The sequence below is a fragment of the Humulus lupulus genome, chromosome 6 (assembly GCF_963169125.1).
Source record: "Humulus lupulus chromosome 6, drHumLupu1.1, whole genome shotgun sequence".
Lineage (NCBI taxonomy): Eukaryota > Viridiplantae > Streptophyta > Magnoliopsida > Rosales > Cannabaceae > Humulus > Humulus lupulus.
Window position 1 is genome coordinate 43,893,012 of NC_084798.1, and position 11,696 is coordinate 43,904,707.

Below are 11,696 nucleotides of genomic sequence, written 5' to 3' on the forward strand. Positions count from 1 at the left end.
GCGAGCACTCTTTCAAGCAGTGCTTTGGAAGGTGTCAGGAGATTAATATGGTTACCCCACGAGCCAACCAGCACGCCAACCTACCTGGTGGAGCCTACAACGCCTGGTCGCGCTTTCACATTTTGGATGGTGCCACCTTACCACTCCATGAATATTTTAGAAAAACAATAGAGTTTTTACATTGCCCCATTCCAAATTACTCACAATGGGTACTGAATGCTTTCAACAATGTACATCTTATAGCACCACTGCAAATGGGAGCCTCCAACCCTTCACGAGGTCCACTACCTGTTCAAGCTCAAATCCAATCCAGGCTAGAAGGGCACTGGATTCTTCTATTTTTGCCACAGGGACACGACCAAGATGTTCCTGACCGGCCCCACATTTAAAATAAATGTGGGTGCGTACTACAAGGAATACTTTCCGAAGACCGACCTGGTCGCAGAAAACCTATCTTTCCAACGAGGAGGTAACAAACCTTTCCTTGTTTATATTTTTTATCTTTAAGATTGGTAATTAGCTATCCTTATTTTGTTTTTTAGGCCCATGGTAACGGCCTCCTCCTACTCAGGTCATGCTCGACCAAGCAGACATACTAGCCAGCCTTGCCAACGATGAGAAAAGTTATCGACTATTGTGAATATTACCAATCTTAGGCTGCTCGGCATGTTTCAGCCTCACCAGACCACCAAGGACACTACCACGGAGAGTGCCACTAGTGGGAAAGCCACCGAGGAGGAAGTCAGTGAAGAAATGGGGCAAAACGAGCAGCACTAGTCAACCCCTACTTCTACAAGACTCTGCTAGAGTAATAGTTGTTGTGTAGCCAAGTTCACCTTCCTAGCTACTGGATCACTCCAGTGCTTTGAGAAGAGCATGGGGAATACGTATTAGGGAGCAAAGCGATGCTCCTTATACCAAGGCCCCAGCAGCTCCTTATACCAAGGCCCCAACAGCCCCTGAAGTTAGAGGGAGGTGCAAACAAGTACTGATCGAGGATCCCCTAGACCTTTCATTCTCTTCCACTAATGACGACGATGACGACCTTCTAAGTAATAACTTAAAATATAGTATTACTTCACCAGTAGCTAAGTGTAGGCGTAGAATTTTTGACTCACTCTCTTCCTTTTCTGACCTGCTCGAAAAGGAAGCAAAAGTAGAGATTTTAATGCTTTCCAAGAAGATCTTTCTTGGTTGAATAACTCTTCTTTTTTAAGCTGCTTCTCAAGCAATAGTATAGATATGGGTAACAAACTTACTTTTTAACTACTTTGCTCACTTTTTTAATACCTCTTGGATTTTTCTAACATGTTTGCTCATTGTTTGCAGCTATGTCAGACTCTGAGGCATTCAACCTTTATACTTCGGCCTCCCCTCGCACCTTGACCAAAAAAGTTCCAAAAAGGAAAGCTATTGATGTTGGGTCGAGCAAAGACCAACCTGTAGCAAAGAAACCCAGGAAAGTCCCTCCTACTCCAGTAGTTCCTCCTTCTACAAGCCAGACTCCTCCTCCAACAAGACAAAATCCTTCTCCCGCAAGCAGCTCTCTAGTAGCCTCGATGTTTGATCCAAATACTTCTCTTGCAATAATTTAACGCCTCAAAGCATTTGCCGAGGCGATATTCACTCGAACAACCAAGCTATCAACATCATCTAAGTGTTGAGGTGTTTGCGGCCCTCGAGGAAGCCTCTATGGACCAGCCCTTTTGTCGGGCTATCTTGGAGGCGCTATCGATTGGTATTTTTCCTTATTCATATGTTCAATCAATAGTTTCTGCTCGTATCTAATCCTTAGGTTTTGCAGGATGTGATGACTTTGACTCACACTCGCCCTCGAGCAAAGTCATTTGTTTATGAGCTTAAGAAGATGAAGGCCTCATTGGAGAAGTCAAAATATTGCAAAAAAATAACAAGGAGGGTGTTGAGTCAATAGAGAAAGATCTGCTCAATAAAAACACTGAAATCGAGTAGAAAAACAAAGTCATTCAAGTCCTGTAGGAAATAGAGACTAAGCAGACCTGCCTTCTTGCCGAACGCAATCAACAGTTGAAGGATAGTGAAGAGAAAATGTGAAGCCTTGAAGAGGATTTATCTTTGACCAATGCTAAGTTTAAAAGCATCGCCTTCAACTGCTTTTTCATGTTCTGGAAGAACAATAAGGAGGTCAATTTTGACTATCTTCCGACCAGGTGTGTTGCTCGCTAGGCTGGTGAAGCTGGTGAGGCTGCAACTCCAAAAACTCCTAAGGTAGCAATCTCCTTAAATCCGAAGGGTGACCAAAGCATGGAGAGGTTGTTGATCGACAATGATTGTGTTTTTATTTTTTTTCTGTTTATCACCCAAGCAACATGTTTGGGTTGTATAGACAATGGTTGTCCGAGCAGCTTTTAATCTCGGCTACTTGTAATATTTTCCTTGTATGTACATACACAATGAAGCTCATTTAATTTTAACTAGATATAACTTTTGACTGCTATGTATGATTTTTAGCTTACTTGCTCAAGTAAGCAAATTTTTAATTCCCTGTTCGATTTAACAAACAAAGCACAATGCTTTATAAATTTGAAAATTTTCTAAGTACTACTTAGTCGTGTTTTTTACTCTTGTTCTTATGTGTGATTATACACATATATATATATGCTGCCAAGTGATCAAGGAGGTTAAAGTCCTTGGTCACTTGCCAAATAACCAGTCTTGTTTGAACAAAACTCGTTGTTCGTTAAACATAAAAAAGCAGTATACTTAGAAAAAAACCATACATGTTAAGCAATACTTGTTAAAATAACAATATCTTTAGCAAATATTGAATGTGTTGGACACACTCCCTTGTCTTGTAAATAGCTCATAATAAAATGGACAAAAATCGTGTCTATTAAATTTAAAAAAATTATACGAGCAACAAATGTTTTTGAAAGAAAATATATGAAAATGATTCTTATAAATAACTGGTCGTTTAAAGAGGGCATAGCGTGCCTTGCAACCAAATAATAACAAATAGTCTGGAAAATGATTGGTTATTACAAAAATGGGCAAAAACGCACCTTTATAACCAAAAATAAAAAATACTAGGAATGCACTGGTCGTTCTTAAAAAGGCAAATTCGTGCCTTATGACTAGTGCTATACGGAAGTTTTGAACAACAAATTATTGATAATATTTGCGAAGGTGTTCACCCTTCCAATATCTTACAATTAGTTCACCATTTAATCGAGCAAGTTTATACGTGTCTGGTTGTAAAACATCTACGATTTGATACGGTCCTTATTAGGCCCCAATACTCTTGATGCAGAATCCCGAGTGTTTTTGAACACTTACTCAAAATCAAATCTCCCGTCGCAAATTCCTTGTTCCTGACTCGAGAGTTGAAATATCAAGCAAATTTTTGCTGGTAAGCAGCTACTCGTAGCAGTGATTCTTCTCGTCGCTCGTCGATTAGGTCAAAAGTTTCTACAAGTAGTTGGTGGTTATGATCTTGGTCATATGTACTTTGTCTATGTGATAGGGGAGTTAACTTGACTGGTACCAGTGCCTCATATATGTACGCCAAAGAGAATGGTGTGTGAGCAATTGATGTTCGAGCAGTTGTGTAATATGACCATAGTACTTTTGGCAAGATGTCAGACCAGTTTTATTTTTCTTGCTTAAGTCGCTGCTTCAACTTTACCTTTAGATTGAGGATGAGCAACTACAAAGAAACTATAAATGATGTCATGTCTTGCACATAAGTCAGTGAACAGATATCTATCAAACTATGTACCATTATCTGAGACAATCTTCTTTGGTAGTTCGTATCTGCATACAATATTCTTTACTACAAAGTCTAGTACGTTCTTCGAAGTGATAGTTGTCAGTGGCTCTACTTCAATCCACTTGGTAAAGTAATCCACTGCAACAACTGCAAACTTGACTCCATCTTTTCCTGTAGGTAGCTGTCCGATCTAATCTATCCCCCATATAGCAAAAGGTCATGGACTTTGCATTTCTTTAAGCTCATTTGGAGCTGCTTGAGGTGTTTTGGAGAATCTCTGACACTTGTCATATTTCTTCACGTATTCCAGTGCATCTTCATTCATTGTAGGCCAAAAATACCCTTGTTTCAATATCTTCTTTGCTAGGCTCTACCCCCTGCATGATTTCCATAAAATCCTTCATGTACTTCCACCATCAACAATTCAGCTTCTGTTCTAGTAACACATCGTAGTAAAGGCATTGAGTACCCTCATCTATACATTACTCCATCTATGACTACATATCTGGCAACTTGCCGCACTATGTTTTGGGCTTCATTTCTGTCTTGGGGTAAAGTACTTTGTCTGGATAAGTAGCAATAGGTGTCATCCGGGATGGTGAGTTGTCTAGCAGCAATGTAGTTTCTTTTTCATGGATGCTAGGTTAGGCGATGTGCTCAATTGGCATTATGTTTAATTTTTTTGTATCTTTAGCACTTGTTAGTTCGGCCAATGTATCAACATGTGAGTTCTGGTCATGTGGTACCTGCTGTATGGTTTACTTGTTGAATTATACAAGCAGGTCTTTTGCTTTGCTTAAGTAGGTGATCATCTTTATACCTCGAGCCTGATATTTGATGGACCCAAAACGGGTATGTTTTAAATATTTATACTCGCAAGCGCACGAATCGTATTTATAGAATAGTTTTTGTGTAAGCACGAGATCGAACCCAAAGGAGTTGTCTAAAATCAAAAAGAAAACTATTTTAAATCAAAAGTAATCAATTCTAACCTAGCTCCAAAGATTGATGAGTTTTAATATTATGAACATAAAATAAAATATTGAAAAATAAAGCTATTTAAGAGAATAAAAATAAAGCAATAATGAGTTGACAATAAGTGTTAAAAGAAAAAGATTATTAAGATACTAGAATCCACAAAATGTAAGTTTAATAATATTTATTAGTATATTGATTCCCAAGTTTTAGTGATAGTTAAAATAATTTAAACTATCATTTTCCAAAAAGATTTATAATTTTAGGCACAAATTTCTTATAAAAAGATAGGATTTTTCTTCACTTTTCAAAATTATAATTTCAAAGCATTTAGTGTAAATCAATCTAATGAAATAACAAATAAATCAATGAACATTATTTATAAGGCAAAACATAATATTTTTGTTCTAAGCATGGATGTGTACAATTTAATGACACATCTTACACAAAGAATATTATGTTTATGCACTAATGAAGAACAAAGTGTAAATATGTTCTAACAATCTAAAATACAAGATATTTAAGATGAAAGAAATATATGAAGAAGAAAAATCCATAAACTTTGTTGTATTACAAGGGAAATCAACATACAACATAAATATTACCTAGTTACAAGTTGCTTCATCGTGATCTTAATAATCTTATGAAAAAGATTAGAAGCACATAACTAGAGTAGAAATTACAAAATAAATGACATACATATTTGCAAAATGCTCTTGAAAAACCCAAATGGAAGAGAGAATGATAGAGAGAAAATGGGAGAAAAAGATGGTAACCAAAAATTAAGCACCCTAAAATGGTCTTGAAACTCCATATTTATAGCCAAAGTGAGGTTATTAAAATAATCAATTTAAATTAATTAAATTGATTAGATTAATTAAATAAAGTAAATATGGTATGTAGAGGTAAATTATAGGGTGTAATAATGATGTTATGGTGAAAAATGTGTAGAAAAATAGGTAAAAAGGATGGCATTTTTAGACAAAAGAGACAAAAAGTACATTGTGGGCTCAAGAGGCACCAAAGGGGCTGTGGCAGGGAGTTGGGCGGCTGTAGGAGGCTTTATGCAGTTGGGGTCACGGCTGAGAAGTGGCTGGGCCGTACGGCTGGCAGAGAGGAAGGCTGGTGGGAAGTGGCTGGGCTAGGTGGGCTGCTTGTGGGCCTTGGAGCTTGGGCCTTGGGTTGGCAAGCTGAATGTGGCGTGAAGCAAGGCAATATTGAAGGACGTTTGGCCAAGGGGCTGGTTATATGATGGAAGTGATGCTGAATGGTGGAGGAGTTTGGGACAGGTGGCGGCTGGAGAATTGAGCATGGCTGTGAGGGAGAGGCAGCAGCAAGTGATGGCAAGAGGAGCTTCATTGGGCTGGAGCTGCTCATGGGCCTTTGAACAAATGCCAAAATTTCTTTACTTTTTCTAAAAAAATACCACTTTAATTTCCTTTTCTCTTCTTTTTCAAGCATAAAAAAAATTACAAAGTACATCCTACAAAATAAGTAAATATTAAATTAGAATCAAATATTTTCAATTATAAAATAACTCATATTGATTCCATGAAAATACTAATTGAAATTTAATTTACTTTGGCAATTAAGTTCAATAAAATTACATTTTTTTTTACTTATAATCTAACAACACAAATTTCAAATAATTAAACTACAACATATTATAATAAAATATCTATAAAAACATATAAAAATCTATAAAACTACAATAAGACTAATAAATTAACAATTACATAAAAACTTAATAAGTTAATTAAAAACTCAAGAACTAAGTAACAATTAGCATATAAAATATGGTAAAATAACTATATTTTGTAGAGTTATCAATATTCTCCCATAATTTGATTCACAACTAATTGTTAAACACTATAAATATTTATGGACAAGGCTTTAACATCTCTAGCAAGTCTTAATCCAACAAGTAGGGATTCATACTCTGCTTCATTGTTCGAGGCATTAAATCACAATGAATACGATGTCCTTCAGGTGTAGTCAAAATTATACCAACTCTAGAGTTGTGCTCGTTTGATGAACCATCCACAAATAGCTTCCATGTTAGCTAAATTTCTTCATGGTGATGTACCTTGCTCGTTACTGTCTAATACACATGTGCACTCAGCAATGAAATATACTAGTGCTTTCCCCTTTATTGATATTTGTGGCTGGTAGGTAATCTCATACTGCCCGAGCTCTATTTCCCACTTAAGCAGTCGACCTGATGACTCAGGCTTCTGAAGGACCTGTCTAAGGGGTTGGTCAGTTAGGACTTTAATCGTATGAGCTTGGAAATACGGTCTAAGTTTCCTTGTCGCAAGGAGTAAGCAATATGTAAACTTTTTGATAAAATGATATCTTGTTTTTGCTCCTACCAGCCTCTTGCTAATGTAATACACCAGATGTTGGGTTCTATATTCTTCTCTTATAAGTGTTGCACTAACAGCATGTTCAGTAACTGCTAGATAAATGAAAAGAGTTTCGCCATCAACAAGTTTTGACAATATAGAGGGTCATGCAACATGTTCCTTAAGGGCTTTAAAAGCTTTCTCACACTCCTCCATCCACTCAAAACTTGTTGCTCCCCTTTAGTGGGTTGAAGAATGGAACACACTTGTCCGTTGATTTTGATACAAATCTGATAAGGGTTGCAATTTGTCCGGTGAGGCTTTGTACATCTTTAATCGTAGTTGGTGTCTTCATTTCAATTAAGGCTTTTATTTTCTATGGGTTTGCCTCTATGCCTCGCGAATTGACGATGAACCCCAAAAACTTCCCTAAGCCTACTCCAAACGAGCATTTTGAAGGGTTAAGCTTCATATTGTAATGCTTTAAGATGCCAAAGCACTCTGATAAGTCTTGGACATGCCCCCCCAACCTTTTTGGATTTAACCAACATATCATTGACATATACTTCCATGTTATTACCTATATGACTCTTCAACATCATATTGACTAATCGTTGATATGTCATGCCAACATTTTTTAGTCCAAAAGGAATTACTTTGTAACAGTATAAGCCTGTCGATTCTGGAGCTAGTATGCTCTTCATCGGGAGGGTGCATGCTAATCTGGTTATATTCGGAGTAAGCATCCATAAATGGAAGAATTTCGTGTCCGGCAGTAGCATCAACAAGATGATCAACCCCAGGTAAAGGAAAAAAGTCCTTTGGACAAGCTTTATTAAGATATGTGAAGTCTACACAAGTACTCCATTTGCAATTCGTTTTAGGTACAAGAACTGGGTTAGCAACCCATTCAAGATAAAAAGCTTCTCGTATAAACCCATTTTCTTTGTCTCTCAACTTCTTCCTTTAGGGCCTTGGATCTTTCTTTGTCGAGTAGCCTCCTTTTCTGCTAGACAGGTTTGGAATTATCTTTGTCAATATTGAGAGCATGGCTAATTACAGTTGGACTAAAACATACCATGTCTTTGTGCGACCAAGAAAACACATCTTGGTTGTATTTTAAAAAACTTATGAGTTCAATCTTGACTTTCTCAACTAAGTTTTTTCCAATTTTTACAGTCTTGGTCGAGTGGTTCTTCCTCGAGGTCTTCAATTGGTCCCATTCCAGTATCATAATCCCCAAAGCAATGATCAAAGTCTATTTCCTTACTTTGGGCATCGCCCTATTTGGAGGCTTCCTCCTTGCTTGTTGTGGCCTGCTCAGGTTCTGCCGAGCTGCTAACTTCCATTGTTGATGCTAGCCCATTGTCGAAAGGACCAAAAATATCATGCTGGTCGTGACTAGGCCTTTCTTTGTAGTTGTGATGGAAGAATTATATCATTATTTGGCTTCCCTTTGATTTCCTTTAACACATCTTATCCCAGCATTAGTTGGGAACTTCATTGTTAGATGAAAAATGGACGTGATTGCTTTTAAATCAATAAGTATATGCCTTCCAAGTAAGGCGTTAAATGTTGGAGTGGAGATCGACCACAACAAAATTAGCCATTACTGCGATGTTTGTTGGTGCGTCTCCAACATTAATAGTCAGTCTAATTGTTCCTGCTAGACTCATTCTTTCTCCAGTGAATCCATACAAGGTTTGTGTGCAGGGTTCGAGATCTCGAACAGAAAGTTTCACTCTTTAAAGTGTGGTCTTAAAAATAATGCTAACTAAGGAGCCATAATGAACCATTGTTCGTGCAACAATCATATTAGCAATATGTGGCTCTATTACTAATGGACGTTGTGTGGGAACCTAACATGATTGGCATCTCCTCGGTGAATGTAATAGGTTTGCATTCATATCGAGGCACTTTGGGAGTTTGCTCCTTGACGTCCAACATGTCTTCACCAAGCTCATGGCCTAGTGTTTGGGCATATCGTTCTAGGGCCTTTCTACTATCGCTAGCTAGGTGAGGTCCCCCACAAATCATGTCTAGTCGCCCTGCTACTGGGGCAGGCAACAATGGTTGGGTTGGTGCATCAAGAGTTCCTGAAGCAGCTGATTGTTGGTCGACTAGGTGACGAATATATATTCTCATCGCCTGATGATTTTGACTAATCAAAAACTCAATTTCATCTTTGAGTTGATTTCACTCATTAGTGTTATGCCCATAGTCATTGTGGAATATGCAGAACTTGTTGGTGTCCCTCTTACCTATACCCTTCTTGATAGGAGCTGGTTTCCTATAGGGAACCTCAACCTATGTCACTTGAAAGACTTTTGCTCATGACTCTAACAACGTAGAGTAAGTTGTGAAATGAGGCACATATTCCCGTGGCTTGTCATTAGTCTTGGCTCACTTGTTATCATTATTGTTACCATCTTTAGAATTATTATTTCGTTTTCCACCGTTCTGGTTGTTCTTATTACCATTACCATTACCATTGGTTGTCTGGTTCTGGTTAGAATTTGCACCTAGGATTTTAGCTGGTGCAGTGCTAGTTTTAGTTTGGTCAGCCTAATCAGCTTTCCGAATAACTTCTTCCATTTTAATAAACTTGTCTACTCGATCGATAAATTTTCTGGTCGAATAAACAGTTTTTCTTCTAAGATCGGTCCAAAGCAATCCTTTTACTTTTATTCTAGCCATGATGGCCATCAGCTTTCCATCATCGCTATCTATTTTGAAGCGAGCAAATTCATGCATAAATCGCTACACATAGCCTTTAAGAGGCCCGTTGGGTCCTTGTTTAATATCAACAAGGTCATTGAGCTCGGATGGTAGAGTTCGAGCAGCGAAGAATTGTGAGTAGAAAAGTCTCACAACTGTATCCTAGGAATTAATGGTCCTAGGCTCTAATTTGAAGAACCATTGTTGATGTTATCCCCAAAATTGACATATCTGATGTGCCATTAAGCTTGGACACGTGGAGTAGGCTGGGCAAACCTCCCGACATGTTGGTTGGTGTATACCTGCAAGGTATACGACAAGTTACTGCTCGGCAGGGGTAGCAGTTTACAATTGGTAAACACTTTTCCCAAGTCCTATGCCAAGACATAGCATTGAGTCTCCTATAAGGGATTCTTGGTGAGGAACATTGTCAAGCAAGTGGCAGTGAAAGATGTTCAGGTAGCCTGTGTCTATGATGACTACACCTTTCCTAGGTTGTAATGCCAAGATGCAGCATTGCGTCTACTGTGCAATTCACTCTCTTGAGGGGAAGTCCTTTTAACATTGCTTGGCGGAATACCACTAGAAGCTTAGGTGCTCGGTATGATTGTAACACCCTACTACCTTAGAGATATTACCATGTGATTTATAAATGTGTCATTAGCTCGCTAATTAAGGTTTTAGGTTGAAAAGTGTGATTAAATCAAAATAAAGACTCATTTGACGAACATTAGTTATAAAGATTTGGACATTCATTTAAATTCGTAAAAGTTATACATTAGAGATCTCAAAATACTGTTTCAAAATTGTATTACAACTCAAAAGTGCAGATACAATCAACCTAAGCGACAAAACCAACTATTACAAGATATCCCGCAAAACAACCTTGGTCGTGGCAGCCAAGTAGGACGAACATGCACACATCGCAGCACGCTCTCCAATTCATGGTTGATCGACATTTCCCTTGCCCTTACCTGCACCATAGAGCACCTGTGAGCCGAGATCCAGCAAGAAAACTCAATGCATAACATATCACAATTCAATCCAATAATATATAGATCAAACAGACAGCAAATTAAACATATCGCGGCCTTTGCCGACCCAGGTGCTTTACCATGCATTGGGTTCATGGTCTTCATCGAGCGGGTGAATACAACACCCTTAGAGGGTCTCGCCCTAGTAGCCAGCACTCAGCGTACTTAATGCCAATTCCAGCCTTCACCGTTCCCAATCTTCACCGTTCCCAATCTTCACCGTTCATTCACAATCATGCATAACAAATCATAACATTCACATAAAACACTAAACACAGATAATCGAGCCATGCTCTGCTCTACAGGCACAAACAATTTTCTTACATGTGTCTCGAGTTGATTGATTACTGCGATCCCAAGCACGATCCCCTAAACTTGAGCCTTGACGTAAAACCTAGTCACAACGCATCAATAAATAGACATCCATCAAGCCCTAATCAATTAAGAACTTGGGATTAATATACTAGCCTTCGGGACCTCGAATTCTACTAAACCGGGTAGTAGAATCCTTCCTGAGCCCTAACATTTGGGTTTCCGAGCTTAAAACCCCACATTGGCCATAATTCCCTATTTGGGCCGCAGCCCAGCCCATTAGGGTCACGACGCGTCACAAGTCAGAGAGTCGTGGGCTTTCCCGTGGTGCACCTCAGGCTGTGCCGTGGTGCCTGGGCAAAATCTGAGGCTCCCAAGCCTCTGGGTTCATGCGAGCCACGACACATGAAGAACAGGGTCGCGGCACAAGCCCCAAAACCTAGAAATCCATGCATTTCCACTGCCTTTTCCCTCAGCCAAACTTACCACTTCTCAGTCAAATCAATCCCTATACCCAAAATTCAGTCTACAGTTCATTTTGAATCAGCTTAACTAGTCTAAACA